We start from the raw sequence: 14,659 nt of genomic DNA, 5'->3' as shown, positions 1-14,659 counted from the left end.
GAAGAATATTACTACTTAATAGTGGTAGATAGTTTTACAAAATGGCCAGAAGTACTACGTTGCAGGAAGACATGACCAATATCACAACTTTTCTACATGAATTAGTTGCTCGGTTTAGTGTGCCAAAGTGTATTGTAAGTGACAATGGGACACAATTCACTTCTGAAGAGTTTAAGGATTTCTGTGAGTTATACCAAATTAACCATATAACAACACTGCCATATCATCTATGGTCCAACGGGCTCACAGAAAGATTTGTCGATACCTTAAAGTGCGCTCTGAAAAAAGCCCCAGGAGTTCCAACAGACAAGGTGCTTTAGCAATTTCTACAAGAATACAGGATTATGCCAAACCAGAAAACACCATCAAACCTGTCACCAGTTGAACTAATGTTTGCCAGAAAAGTTAAGTCAGTGTTTGACAAACTCTTGCCAAAATAGAATATAGTAAATAATACTAGACATATTTCTTGAAAATATTCATCCCTGGAGAGAAGGTATTTTTCAAGTGCTACAAAAACAATGTTGCATTTTGGGAGTGAGGCATAATGGATAAGAGAATCGGTGACGTCATTTAAGGGCCGAAAAATACTCATAAAAAGCACCAGAACCAACTAAAAAAAATGTTACGTACAAGAGCATGAAGAGAGTATAATGGATGAAGAGGAAGATCCCATCGAATTAATTTATGAAACTTTTCAAGTGGAACCTCAACAAAATACTCTTGAACTGAGAAGATCTGGTAGGAAAAGAAAGTTCATGGAACATTGGATGTGTATCCAAAATGTAATCGATATTAAAAATTTACACTGGGCATATTTATATAAAGTATGCAAATGGGACCTATGATGAAAATATTCCATAATCATCATTCCATATATGAAGTCATTTGAAATTCAAGAAGGGCCCCAAGGCTTGGGAGGGGGGGGGGTAGGATCTACCTAATTAGCATACGTGGAGTGTGAACTATATAAATATGGTTGGTACCGTAAAGACAGGAAAGACCCGATGAGAGACTCAGCAAGAGACTCAGAGAGACACGAGATCAAGAGTCGATGACCACCCAGCCAACACCTTCTCCAGGGACGGTCTCCCAATGGATGCTACGTAGATAGTTGTATATACTTTCTTGCTTTCAATATATCTGTTCTATTTTACTTCTGTGTTGTAGTTATTTATTCCATGTGTTCCCCCATAAGCCTCTTTCAGTCTAAATTTCTATGAAGAGAGTTTCTTTGCATATGTTGAACATATTACTGCATGACTGATTACAACTTGGTTACCTTCAAATTCAATGTCAACAAATACTTGTCATGAAGGGCACCATCAATTATATAAATCTCACTTGTTTGTTAGTGTGTGTGCATGTATGTATGTATGTATGTATGTATGTATGTTTGTATGTCTGCCTAAAATTTTCGACAGAGGGCATGGATTTTCACGAGATTGGTATCATTTTGAAGCCTGACCCTTCAAAAGACAAATATTGAAAAATTGTATAAAAGCATTAATTCCTTCACCTTCAACTGGGCACTTTTCTACAAGGAGGGGTCGCTTTTTTCACCGATATTTTTGAAAATTATCCCCTCTTTTCGATTGTCTAGCCTTAATTTAAACCTAAGTAACTTCTGGTTTGGTGCAACAGCTAATGCATCGCGTTTTTTTTTTTTTCACTTTATTTTCCTCCTTTGCCTGCCTGCCTACTACCACTCTTTTTTTATGCTCGCAATTTTCCTTTTCTTTTCTGCTCAACTAACACCTTTGCACACACCTATTTTTTTTTCTGACTTCGCATCACATGTTCGAGCCTACTTGCCTACTACAACTTTTTCTTTTTTTGCTCAACACACACCTCCAAACACCCGAGCAATGCCAGGCATCCAGGCTAGTCTATATAAATCTCACCTGTCTGTTTAAATGTATGCATGCATGTATATCTCGCAAAAACTTTCGACAGAGGCAACAGATTTTCATGAGATCGGTATAGCTTTGAAGCTCGACCCTTCGGACGACAAATATCGAAAAATTGGCCAAAAGCATTAATTCCTTCACACTCAACTAGGCACTTTTCTACAGGGAGGGGTCGCTTTTTTCACCGATGTTTTCGAAAGTCATCCCCTCTTTTTGATTGACTAGCCTTAATTTAGACCTACGTCACTTCCGGTTTGGCAATAGGCGCAACAGCAAAGACGTCATGTTTTTTTTTTTTCGTGTTCTTTTCCTCCTTTGCAGTACGGGTTCAAGTCTACCTGCCTACTACCACTTTTTTTTTTTTTTTTTTGCTCAACACACCCCTCCAAACACTCGGACAACGCCGGCACCCAAGCTAGTAAATAATAAAATGCAGTTCATGTGGTTGATCAATTTTAGTACTTCCATAATGTTCCTCATCTATTAGCTGGCAATCATTTCCATACCATTAACGCCTTTTGTCATGTGACCCCTAGCTTTGATAGGTGGTAACTTCAGTAAAATATATCTACTAGCAGGTTGCCTAGTGTTGCCTGGCCATAAAATTTGCCTAAATATGATATTTTAATTTATGCAGATTTTGTATTAATTATTATTATTATTATTATTATTATTATAAAGCCAATCTCTATTGATTATTATATTGTACTCAATACATAATAATGATTTCAAAAGTAAAAAAAAAATGATTTGGGTATCATCAGCTAGAATCGAAACCAAAACATTTAGCACTCCAGCCTTAGTTATTACCATTTAAGCTATCATCAGACGGATAAAAATGCTAAAATATAACCGACTTTAATGTATAAATGTATACTTGCAGATGCGTACAAGAGCACTTTAATTTGACTGACGCTTGCCAAATTCAATTTTTTTTCACTTTTGACCCCTTAGAAGCTATTTTTACCGGCTAAAGACAAAATCAAATTTTTTCCACAGGTCTTAATCACCTATATATCAAGTTTTAAGTCTGTAGACAAAAAAATTGAAAGAGGAATTTGGTAGCAACCGTTCCTCAAACCGACAGACAGGTAGACAAACAAGGTCGCTTTATATATATATATATATATATATATATATATATATATATATATATATATATATATATATATATAATATACTATTTTTTAAATACTTTTTTTAATGTAAAAAATGTAAGCGAAGAAAAATGTAAACAAAGGGCAAATAACTCCTTTCTTATAATAAGAGTAAGAGAAAATCCTCAGGGAGCGAAATTAAGAAATTAATCGCTAATAAAAAAATAAATAAAAATTCAAATAATCTTTTATATATATATATATATATATATATATATATATATATATATATATATATATATATATATATTAGCATGGATGCCCGGGTGTTTGGAGGTGTGTTGAGCAAAAAAAAAAAAAGTGGTAGTAGGAAAGCAGGCTCGAACCCGTACCGCAAAAGAGGAAAAGACCGGGGGGAAAAAACGTAACGTCTTTGCTGTTACAACCACCGCCGAACCGGAAGTGACGTATGTTTAAATTAAGGCTATACAATCGAAAAGAGGGGATGTTTTTCGAAAATATCAGTGAAAAAAGCGACACCTCCCTGTAGAAAAGTACCCAGTTGAGGGTGAAGATATTAATGTTTTTAGCCAATTTTTCTGTATTTGTTGTCTGAAGGGTCGAACTTCAAAACTATACTGATCTTGTGAAAATTCGTCGCCTCTGTCGAAAGTTTTAGGCAGACATGCAAACATACATACATACTTTTATATATTGGTAGCTCAAATTTTCGACCCAAACTGATTAAAAAGCTTGCCCTATCTCTGAATACCCTTTATGTACAATTTCAAATGTTTAGACCAGAAATTGTCTGAGTAATTTGGTAGAGACCGTAGAGGTAAATTTTTTAAAAACTTTGACCCCTATTATGACCCCTTAACATTTATTGTTTTGGGCTCAAATCAAGTTATTAAGTTAGATCCATATCCATGGAACCTATATCTAAAATTTTAATTGTTTAGACCCAAAATTGTCGGAAGAGTTTGGTAGGGTTCTCAAAGGTCAAATCATTGAACTTTGACCCCTTAACAGCCAAATTTCTGGCCGAAAACGGATTACAAAGATTTTCCCAAATCTCAGTACCCTGTATATCAAATTTCGAGTCTGTAGACTAAAAATTGATAGTTATTGTGTGGGAAATGTACACAAACAGACACACACACACACACACACACACACAGACAGACATACATACAAACACTTTCACTTTTATAGATATAGAGATATACTAACATTTCAGCCCGGGATTACCCGGGTGTTTGGATGTGTATGTTGAGCAAAAAAAAAAGAAGTGGTAATAGGAAGGCAGGCTCGAATCTGTGCCGCGAAGGAGAAAAAGAATGGGAAAAAAAACCTGACGTCTTTGCTGTTACGACCACCACCAAATCGGAAGTGACTTATGTCTAAATTAAAGCTACACAATTGAAAGAAGAGGATGACTCTAAAAATATCGGCGAAAAAAGATACCCCCCTCACTGTAGAAAATTGCCCAGTTGAAGGTGAAGATATTAATGTTTTTAGCCAATTTTTCGATATTTGTTGTCTGAAAGGTTGAACTTCAAAACGATACTGATCTTGGTAGAATCCGTCACCTCTGTCGAAAGTTTTAGGCAGACATGCAAACATACATACACACATGCATACGTACATACATACATACATACATTTATATATTGGTAACTAAAAACTTTCAACCCAACCCGATTAAAAAACTTGCTCTATCTCTGAATACCCTTTATGTAAAATTTCAAATGTTTAGACCAGAAATTGACTGAGTAATTTGATAGAGACCGCAGATGTCAATTTTTTTAAACTTTGACCCCTATTATGACCCCTTAACATTTATTGTTTTGGGCTCAAATCAAGTTATTAAGTTAGATCCATGTCCAAGAAACCTATATCTAAAATTGTCTAAATTTTCCTCCTTCGCGGCAGATCCATGTCCAAGGAACCTATATCCACAATTGTCAATGGAGTTTGGTAGAGTTCTCAAAGGTCAAATCGTTGAAGTTTGACTTCTGAACAGCCAAATTTTCTGGCCGAAACCGATCACAAAGATTTTCCCAAATCTCAGTACCCTGTATATCAAATTTCGAATCTGTAGACTTAAAATTGACAGAGTTATTGCGTAGGGAAATGTACACAGACAGGCACAAGACACACAGACAGGCACACAGACACGTTCACTTTTATAGATATCCAGATAGATATAGGTACTGCTTTATCACAAATTTTAAAAAATTACAGTTTTATTAGCAATATTCACATATAATTGTTTCGGTCCATTGCTGGTATTTAAGTATGTAATAGTTCTGTTATCAGGTGGGCAACTCCTGTAATTTTTTTGAATGAACATAAAATCAGATAGTTACGGTTGTCTTCAAGCCCAACATAAACAAGTTCTTGAGCCGTCCCCTTAAGTAATCCAATTTGCCCAATTCCCACAACTAACGATTACTATGACTGACTACTGTACACCCATTAACCCTTATCCTCGAGTGGCCTTCGGACCTTGATAAGTGGTGAGACATTTGTAATAAAAAATGCGTATTTGTTCCTGGTGTAGTGGTACATTATATAAAAAAAATGTTTATACCTCTAGTATTGCATCTATCTTAAAGAACTTTGTGTTATTTTCATATATATTTGAATACTAAATTTGTCAATTAAGCTTTTCCCTTCTTCTTTTATTAGTAGATATAGCCTTTCTCTATTTGAGTTTTTATACTTCTTCATTTGTACATTTCTTCATTTGTACATTATGTTTCTTAATTCAATGTCTATATTTTTATCACTTGGTCTTTAAAATCAACCAATCCTGTAAAGAAGTTAATTCTTGTCTCCAAAATTGTGCAAAATGTGTTGTTAATAAAAGTACAGAAATAAAGGTAAATGAAAATTCGGGATACATTCAGGAACATTTTTTTTATTTATTTAGAAATAATTTCTTGTTTAGACACTTTAAAAACTGAAGGGCTATCTTAAGAAAATGTGCTGAATTTAAAACAAGATCTTACCCACTTTCTGGATTGTCCTTCAATACCGTCAGAGTTAATCTGACTAGCTATCCATTTTTACATGGCCTTTACAATACTCTGATGCTACATCCATCAGAAATTTTTCAGGTAGCAGTCGCATGAACTCCCAGAACATGATATAAAGTAGGTATATTACATTGCACATACATCTTGTCTATCATTGATGCCAACAAAATATTCTTTATTAATTCTATTTTGGACAGTAATTTATTCTTTTTGTCTGTTGTTTTTTCCTTCAGGTTTTTTTTTACAAGTTTCGTATTCACTTTTTCTATTTGTCTTTTGCAATCTGTTCATGCAAATTCAATTGTTTCTATTATTCTTTCTCTTTTTTCACCACTTGCGTGTGAAATATCAGCATGTTCCCAAGACCATAAAAAAGTATATGTGATCACAAAAGCGTAAAAGCTAGAATATCAATTATTTATTAGCTTAGGAAAGTTATGTGTGAAAGCAATAGCAACTATATTTTAATAAACTCTGATTGATAGGGTCTCTAAGATTATAAAATTGCATGAGTGGTTTTAGGTCACCTTCAACAGAAATATCATTGCATTATGTAATATTTGATTTTCAGTTTAGTAACAAACCTAAAAAGATTCATCAGCAAAGTATGAAGCTTAACACATTTATTAAACAAATTTTCAGATTGGATGATAATTTATTGGATGTGAAAATATTTATCTGGTGTTTTGCAAACCACTTTAATTTACATTTCAACTATCATAGCCAACCTCATCTCTCAAGTGTAAATAACTTGCCCTTTTTAGATAATTCTTCTTTGCATATTATTTTAAGCAGAGTGTCTAGCACATTATACACTAAAAGTGTGCAGAAACATTTTGAACTTGCATGTTGTAAAATGTGTGAATATGATTAGAGTAAGAAAATTTTATTTAAGAGAAATCAAAAAAATATTGTAAACTGTTAGATACTGAATGTGATGATCCTTTATTGTGAAGTAAGTTGGGTTTCAAGAGGATTCTAAAGTATGTTGGTTTTCGAGATGATTCTAAAGTATGTTGGTTTTCGAGATGATTCTAAAGTATGTTGGTTTTCGAGATGATTCTAAGGTATGTTGGTTTTCGAGATGATTCTAAGGTATGTTGGTTTTCGAGATGATTCTAAGGTATGTTGGTTTTCGAGATGAAAGTTCTCAGTAGATTGTAAAAACTGGAAAGCATTGTACATGATTTTTAAAAGAGAAAATTAGCTGTCTTAAGAAAGGACATTTTTACATGATAAAAAACATGACACTTTGATTCAGTATTTCCAATTAATGTTACCAAACATCATAATAACCTAAATCTGAAACTAAAGGGCAAGTATAAAATTGTTTGTTTAGTAATTTGCTTAGATATCAGTGCACTTAAAGCCATAAAGTTAAAGCTGTTTATTTTGCAGAAAATAAGGATTTGAGTCAATTTCCATAATTAAAAGGTCAAAATGAATGCGTGAAAAAATAAAAAATTTTAGGTATACAAACCTACTACCAAGGATAATCAACAAAACCGCTTTTAAATATTAGAATGAGATTTCTCGTCTACAATTTCATGTCTACATTTTGGCGACTCCCAACGTAATGGCAAACATGCAACGTTTGTCGACATTATTCTACATTGGTGACCCCAGAATATGCAGCCTTTGGCTGCTTTGTTTGGTTATCTTTGTTTTTCTTAGCCTTTTTTTTTTTTTTAAAACAAACATTACCATTGATATTTTTACCTTACGCCATAATATTTTTTTTTTAAACTTTTGTCAAAAAGTACAAAAATAAACAAAAATTTTGGTTTTAACAAAAAAGGAATGCTTTAACAAACAAGCACGCTTTTCACAGAAAAACAAAACATTTTCGCCGCACACTTTAAACTTAAAAAACTGAGACATTTTCAAACAGACACTTGTCACACACACACACACACGCGCGCGTGCACGCGCACACAAAAAAGAGAAAAGGCTAAACAAACATTTTAGCTGAAACGCAATTCACTAGAAATGTTGATACAAAACAAAGAGAAAACATCTTTTTTTTTTTTTCACTAAACAACGATTCCGAATAAAAATGAATAAATAAATAAATGAACACCAGGCAAAAAAAAAGATTGAACGTTTTTTTTTTATGTATGAAAACACTTTAATACCTGGACATTGGCTGTTTTCATGCTGCCTTTTTCTATTATAATCTCCTTGGCTAACGCTCGCCTCAACGCCTCAGATATTTAAAAAAAAAAAAAAAAAAAAAAAATGGGTTAACTCGACGTCATTAAACGCACGTGGTGTAAATATCCATGACAATAAAGCAATCTTCTAGCATAAACTTTATTCCAGAGAATATTTAAAAAGTAAAATGGATCAACTTGACGCCTGTGACATGCATATTCTCTGTCATAAGAGAAGCACCTTCCTCGCTAACTAACTGACAAAAAGTTCTTTTCACTGAAAAGCAACAATTCTTTTTTCCACAGAAAAAAAAAACAAATAACTGTTCATTGAACATTTGAATCAAAACACAAATTTATTACTGGGGACTAGCCATTCAAAAATAACATTCACTGAAGGATAACTCAAAAGGTAAATATCCAGATACGCTACTACAGAACACCGACCACTCTAATTTGTTTTTTTATGGGTAATTGAGGTCGCTGACAACGAATCTGATAGTCAAACTTGAGGCAAATTCACCGTTTGCATGGTATTAACCCCCGAACCCACGAATAACTTTCCACCATTTTGCAGTTTCCGTTTACGCTACGCGCGTGCGCTGCAGCATGAACGACGGCTTGCTTCACCTAGCAAACTGCCTTCTCACATGGTGTATTAATAAAAAAATTACGGACTGACATTTTTTTAATGACTTAGAGTTAAAGAAAAGTACAACAAATTGGGGGACTTTTTTTTTTTTTTGTCTCGCGTAGTTTTTAATGTGGTTTACAAAAACATAAGCACCAAACATCTTTGTTTTTCATTCTTTTTTTGCGGGAGGGGGATTCAATTATAGAACTTATGTGTCTTTAAATAGGTGCTTTTGCAGTTTAGTTAAACGTTTTTCCGTCAGTAACGCACCGACATTTACCAATTAGAACACCATTTAACATTTTCCGAAGATTTTACTGTGTACATTGGGGGCACGAGCGGGGGGGGGCGGATGTGATGTTGGGGCGCGCGCCCCAACATCACATCCGCCCCCCCCCGCTCGTGCCCCCAATGTACACAGTAAAATCTTCGGAAAATGTTAAATGGTGTTCTAATTGGTAAATGTCGGTGCGTTACTTTTTGAAAATTTCTATGTTCCAGGTAAAAAAAAAAAAATTTAAAAAAACAGATAAATTACACCCCCCCACCCCCACTCAAACTTGGAGTGCTTTCCTTTTCTTGTTTTATTTCTTTTTCAGCTAATTTTAAATTTTCCACCCAAAAAGTGCTATAATGTATTTTTGAAAATTAAAAAATTCTACGTCCTGGAAAAAAAAAAATCCCCTCCCCCCAACGTAGTTTGCTTGGTGACGCCGTCGTTTATGCTACAGCGTGCATGCGCGTAGCATAAACGGAAGCTGCAAAATGGTGGAAAGTAGTTCGTGGGTTCAGGGGTAAATACCATGCAAACGGTAAATTTGCCCCAAGTTGGACTATCACATTCGTTGTCAGCGACCTCAATTACCCATAAAAAAAAACAAATTAGAGTGGTCGGTGTTCTGTAGTAGCGTATCTGGATATTTACCGTTTTTTTTTACAACCTCCATTGGAGAAATATTGATGATTAGGGTAAACACATGAACATTCTTTGGTAGAGAGAACGTATAGAGTAGTAAAGAATACATTCACATCCGTTCTTAAGTTAAGAATTGTTTTCTATATAGTAACTATGTTATTTAGAAACTCATGTTTAAAATGGAGAGGGGAGTTTGTTAACTATTCTGTTCCTATCCCGCTTTATTTTGCATAACAATCGTTAATTATTTTCAATTGTTTATGAAATATTCAAATAGCATTTTGCCAACTAATGACAAATGAAAATCGGCTTTGTTTTAAGAGAACTCATTTTTAGTTGTTTCATTATTTTCAATCAATTACAAGGAAAACATTCGAGAAAAATACCCCCCCCCATATATTTAATATATGTCCCTCCCACACACACACTAAGTGCATTTTTTGTTTGCAAAAAAATGTAGACATGAGAAGGTTTAATTCGAAAAAAAAAGGACAAAAACAAATCACTAATTAAATATTTAGAAATTTAAAAAGAATCGGAAGCGGGAATCGTATCGGATCGGGAATTTAAGACAGAATCGATGATTGAAATGGAATCGGGAAAAAAATTTGGAACTGTCTCATCACTAATATATACACACACACACACACACATATATATATATATATATATATATATATATATATATATATATATATAAGCGAGATAAGACACAGATTAAAATCCGATGAAAAATCCTGATAGATATTACTAGAGGTAATACTTTCAAGGTGATCCTAGCCAAAAAGGAAAAGCTCAATATTTAAGAATAGAGCAATATATAAATTTAGTTGTTAAATTTAAATTCTGAAAATAAAAATATAGACACATATATTTGAGTTAAGGATTTGTTGTTTGATGAAAGGAATATATAGAAAGGGTTATATTAATTTCCTTAATCCATGGATTTTCAATAATGGCACGTATCATCAGAGGAAATGAAATGCGGTTAGCAAAATGTTCAGCTGTGAAAAGGCATGTATTTTGCTTTTCAGCACAAATATTGAAAATAGTTTTTTGGGTGGTGAATGATAGTTATATGAAAATAATTATTGGAAGAGAAGAAAGCTGACCGGCAGTTTCACCAAGTATCAATTTCATATTAGAAGCTATTCGTCCAACACATCACTTCTAAAAATCATCTCTCGGAATATTTTGCTACCCAGGCCATTGATTTTCGAGGTCCATTGCACCATAGACATGCATATATAATTCCATCACCCATGGGAATATATGCAATCGATTGATATATCCATCCAATATCTGATATACTGTGCCAACACCAAAAAAGAATCTGGATTAAATATACCAAAATGCATTCAACACATCAACGAATATGGCCGCCCTGTATACCTTTCAGAATATCAATAAGGAGCAACCACGCATCTTTGTTATATGGGATTACTGCCTTCTCCCCTGGACCAATATTCTGCCTACTTGGAAATAAAACCCCGGAGAACATTATACTCCTTCCGATAATGGACTGCCCAGGTTGTATGAAATTCCCTCTTCCAATAATTATTTTCATATAACTATCATGCCATGTGTCAATCGTTAAATAGGGACACATTTTTCCGATTCCAATACCTCCAAAGTTACGATTTTTTTAAAAATTTTTGGTAAAAAAATTTCGATTTTTTTATTAGTTTTTATTTATTTTTTTCTATTTTTACCCTCTCAAAATGCCACCTCTCACGTGTGCCACTCATAAAATAGGGACACATTTTTCTGATTCCACTATTTCTAAAAGTCCCGATGTTTTACAACCTTTTCGGCATAAAATTTCAAATTTTTTTGTTAACTAATTTATTTTCATTTAATTTTTTACTCTCTAAAAATGCCGCCCCCTGGCACGTGTTGGCCAGGGCGGACCACACACCCCGCCTCGCCCTTGCTATGCCATTGCCTAAGCAACATCAAGTATGCCTGATAGAATTTAAAATTGATAAGATTAATATTTTTAATCGAATTAACAATCGTTTTCATCATATTTCACAACAGTGTTATACATGTTAATTATGATAGTATAGAGGAACACGCTGATAGCATATGAAATATATATTTAAAGATGAACAAAACTTGTGGCATTTATGATGTTGATGTTTTCTTGAATCCTCATCCGAATACTCTCTAATATATGAATGTTGAACCTTTCTCGTAAGGAGTCCAGAAAATATCGCTATTATCTATTCTGATGTTGCACTTTTCTGTTCTTGGTCAATGAAGGAAAAACTCTTCTAGACTGAGGCAATTTTAATTTTGTTCCAATACAAGGTGCCTGTTGTGGGCAAATTAGATGTTTTGCACCTTAAAAACTGATCTCTACCCTTCTGGGGAAGTAAGTAAGTGGAAACATTATCATAAATGCATTCGGTTGAATTAGTCGCAGTTGATAGCGTGATAAGTAGGTGAGCATGTAAGTACACCTGATGTGGCAGTCACCCTAAACAAGTTGAACCGATTTCCTTCAAAGGAGGAAGTTTCTAAGGAAATTAAATTAACAAGTGATCCCCAGTCGCATTTATATCCAAATCAAGGGAAATGACGAATTTAGTGTGTGTGTGTGTGTGTGTGTGTGTGTGTGTGTGTGTGTGTGTGTGTGTGTGTGTTTTCAGTTATTTTGTAGGAAGGTATCACATTTCTCTCACATACAGTGCCTAGTATTCTGAAATGGTCACATATTCCATACTGAACGTTGCTTAACTTTGGTAGATCTAATGAGAACTGGTGTGTCAGCATGATTGTTTTATACTTTTTTTTATGGAAATCACTCCCAGACAAAGCATGAAGCCACTTGATGCAAGGAGCTAAAAATCTACTTCAAGGTTAAAAGCTAGCCAACAATAAATGTTAGGCGGATAGATTCCAATCCAAGTAAATAGCAATTTTTATCCCTTTGTCAGAAATAACATTTATGGAATGTGAGGACTAAAGGAAGAAATATAGCAAACAAGTTATGAGGTTGCCGTATGTAAATAGTTATATAGTGATTCTGTTATTAATATAAAAATAAAAAGACTTACCTTACTTATTAATAAGTGTTTTCATCAAATGTTAAAGTATTTAAACATAAATGAATGAGTAAATTATTAATAAGTATAATACTACTTGTATAATACTAATTAGTTATCTCTTCTTATAAATGTCAATGTCAATGTCTGTTTTAAGAAAAAGGAATATTATGTTTTACTGACAGTTGTTTGGGAGTTCTGAAAGAATCAATATTATACTCTAATTGTTCTTACTAAAATAAGGATTGAAGACATGCATTGCATGGAGAGAAATGATATGAGAATAATGCAATGGATGAGTCTTAAATAAAGGTTAGATTTGATGACCCCAAACGAAAGATTAAAATCTGGACTATATAGGGAGATGTGTGCAGAACAGGAAACTTTTTGGGCTTGGATTTGGATTAGTAGATGTAGAGCAGTTGAAGCAGCAGGATTATTTAGTAGAAGAAAATAAAGGAAAACGTGGGAGGAAATAAAAAAGATGGATTTGAGAGAAGAAGAAATAAATGAAGACCTGGCCAGATATAGATCAGTTTGGGAGTCAACTTCTATAAGCCATTCAACACATGCCAGCATGTAAAACAAATTTTAAATACTTAAAACTGTTTGATGTACATATGATTTTAATGAAATTTAAACTATATGTTTAAGATACTAATTTGGAGAATTTTCCAAAATGTCAGTTTCTTCCGATTATATTAGAGGGTGTACCAAAGGAGGGGAGGGAGTAGCAGTAAAAAAAAAAAAAAGAAATATAATGTTATAAGTATAGTGAAATAAGACATAGTGTTCCTCATTAAATCCCGAGCAACACTGGATCTTCCTACTAGTATCAAGTTACCTAAACATGTTTTATTTTGTACTGACAGCTGCATGGAAGTTCTAAAAGAACTCCGATACTGTAATTGTTTTTACTAAAATAAACTAATAAAATTAGATTTCATAGAAAAAAATGTTTACCTACCTGCAATGTGTATATTTGAGCCTTATCCAAACATTTCATTACTCTCAAAAATTGATCTGTTCCTTTTCCTTCTTCTACAACTTAATAAATTTTATTTTTTAAAGAGGATTGATTAAAAAGAAAAGAAAGAAAGACTATTAGTCTAATCCAACGTAAAATAACATTGTCTTATGACAAATATGTTACTTTAAGAAGAAAAATAAAGCAAGCCTAAAAAGATGACAAATAAATAAAATGACAGCTGAGTGACCCAATTGAAGAGTGTGTGAATTTTTTTCTTTGTGCTAATTTAGCAGATTATTGATCTGTTTATGACTAAGTATACCCCAGATGTTTGTAAATGCTTTAACTCATAACGGCTCAATTGAAAATCCCTTGTAACACTTCAATCAATTGTATCCTCTCTGTAATTGCTTTGCTAACACATTTATGCCATTCTTCTTTTTATTATTTTTTTATTTTATTTATTTATTATACTTTTAAGGATTAGTTTCAAAATAACATTTCATACACTGAGATAGTGAGAGAGGTAATGTTTTAATTTAGAGTTGTTTATTATTTGCAGTGAAATGAGGTATTAGCAGAATTTCAAAGCTTCCAAACAACTTTTTTTGTTTGTTTTAAATTAAACCCACATGGGTAGGTAAAAAAAAATTAATTAATAAAAAATTACATTAAACACTAAAAATAGAAAGCTATAGGAAGTTTATTAGTCTCTATGAAACACAAACAAGTCAACCGAGTAAGAAGGGAGATAATTCTAAGTTTTCCATTCTTATTAAAAAGTAAAAGGAATAATATTTTCTAGTAAGAAATAGTTAACAAGTTGAAATAATTCATAGGAAATCATAAACAAAACAAAAAAATTACATTTTATTTGTTTTTTTT

The 14,659-nt window shown here is 33.2% G+C and overlaps 1 protein-coding gene across 2 annotated transcripts in view; it reads right to left on the bottom strand.

Annotated features, from left to right (window-relative positions):
* LOC145286065 (delphilin-like) overlaps positions 1-14,010 on the bottom strand; it is a 207,777-nt gene extending 193,767 nt beyond the window's left edge. For both annotated transcript variants that reach the window (XR_013869095.1, XM_080134738.1), the window contains exon 1: positions 13,772-14,010. The gene's annotated coding sequence lies outside the window, so the exon portion shown is untranslated. The remainder of the gene's footprint in view (positions 1-13,771) is intronic.
* Positions 14,011-14,659: the final 649 nt, after the last annotated feature.

This window comes from Euprymna scolopes, chromosome 10 (genome assembly GCF_053919585.1).
Source record: "Euprymna scolopes isolate OS-2025 chromosome 10, ASM5391958v1, whole genome shotgun sequence".
In the NCBI taxonomy this organism is placed as follows: Eukaryota; Metazoa; Mollusca; class Cephalopoda; order Sepiida; family Sepiolidae; genus Euprymna; species Euprymna scolopes.
The sequence above is the reverse complement of the archived record's forward strand: the minus strand, read 5'-3'. Positions and strand labels throughout refer to the sequence as shown.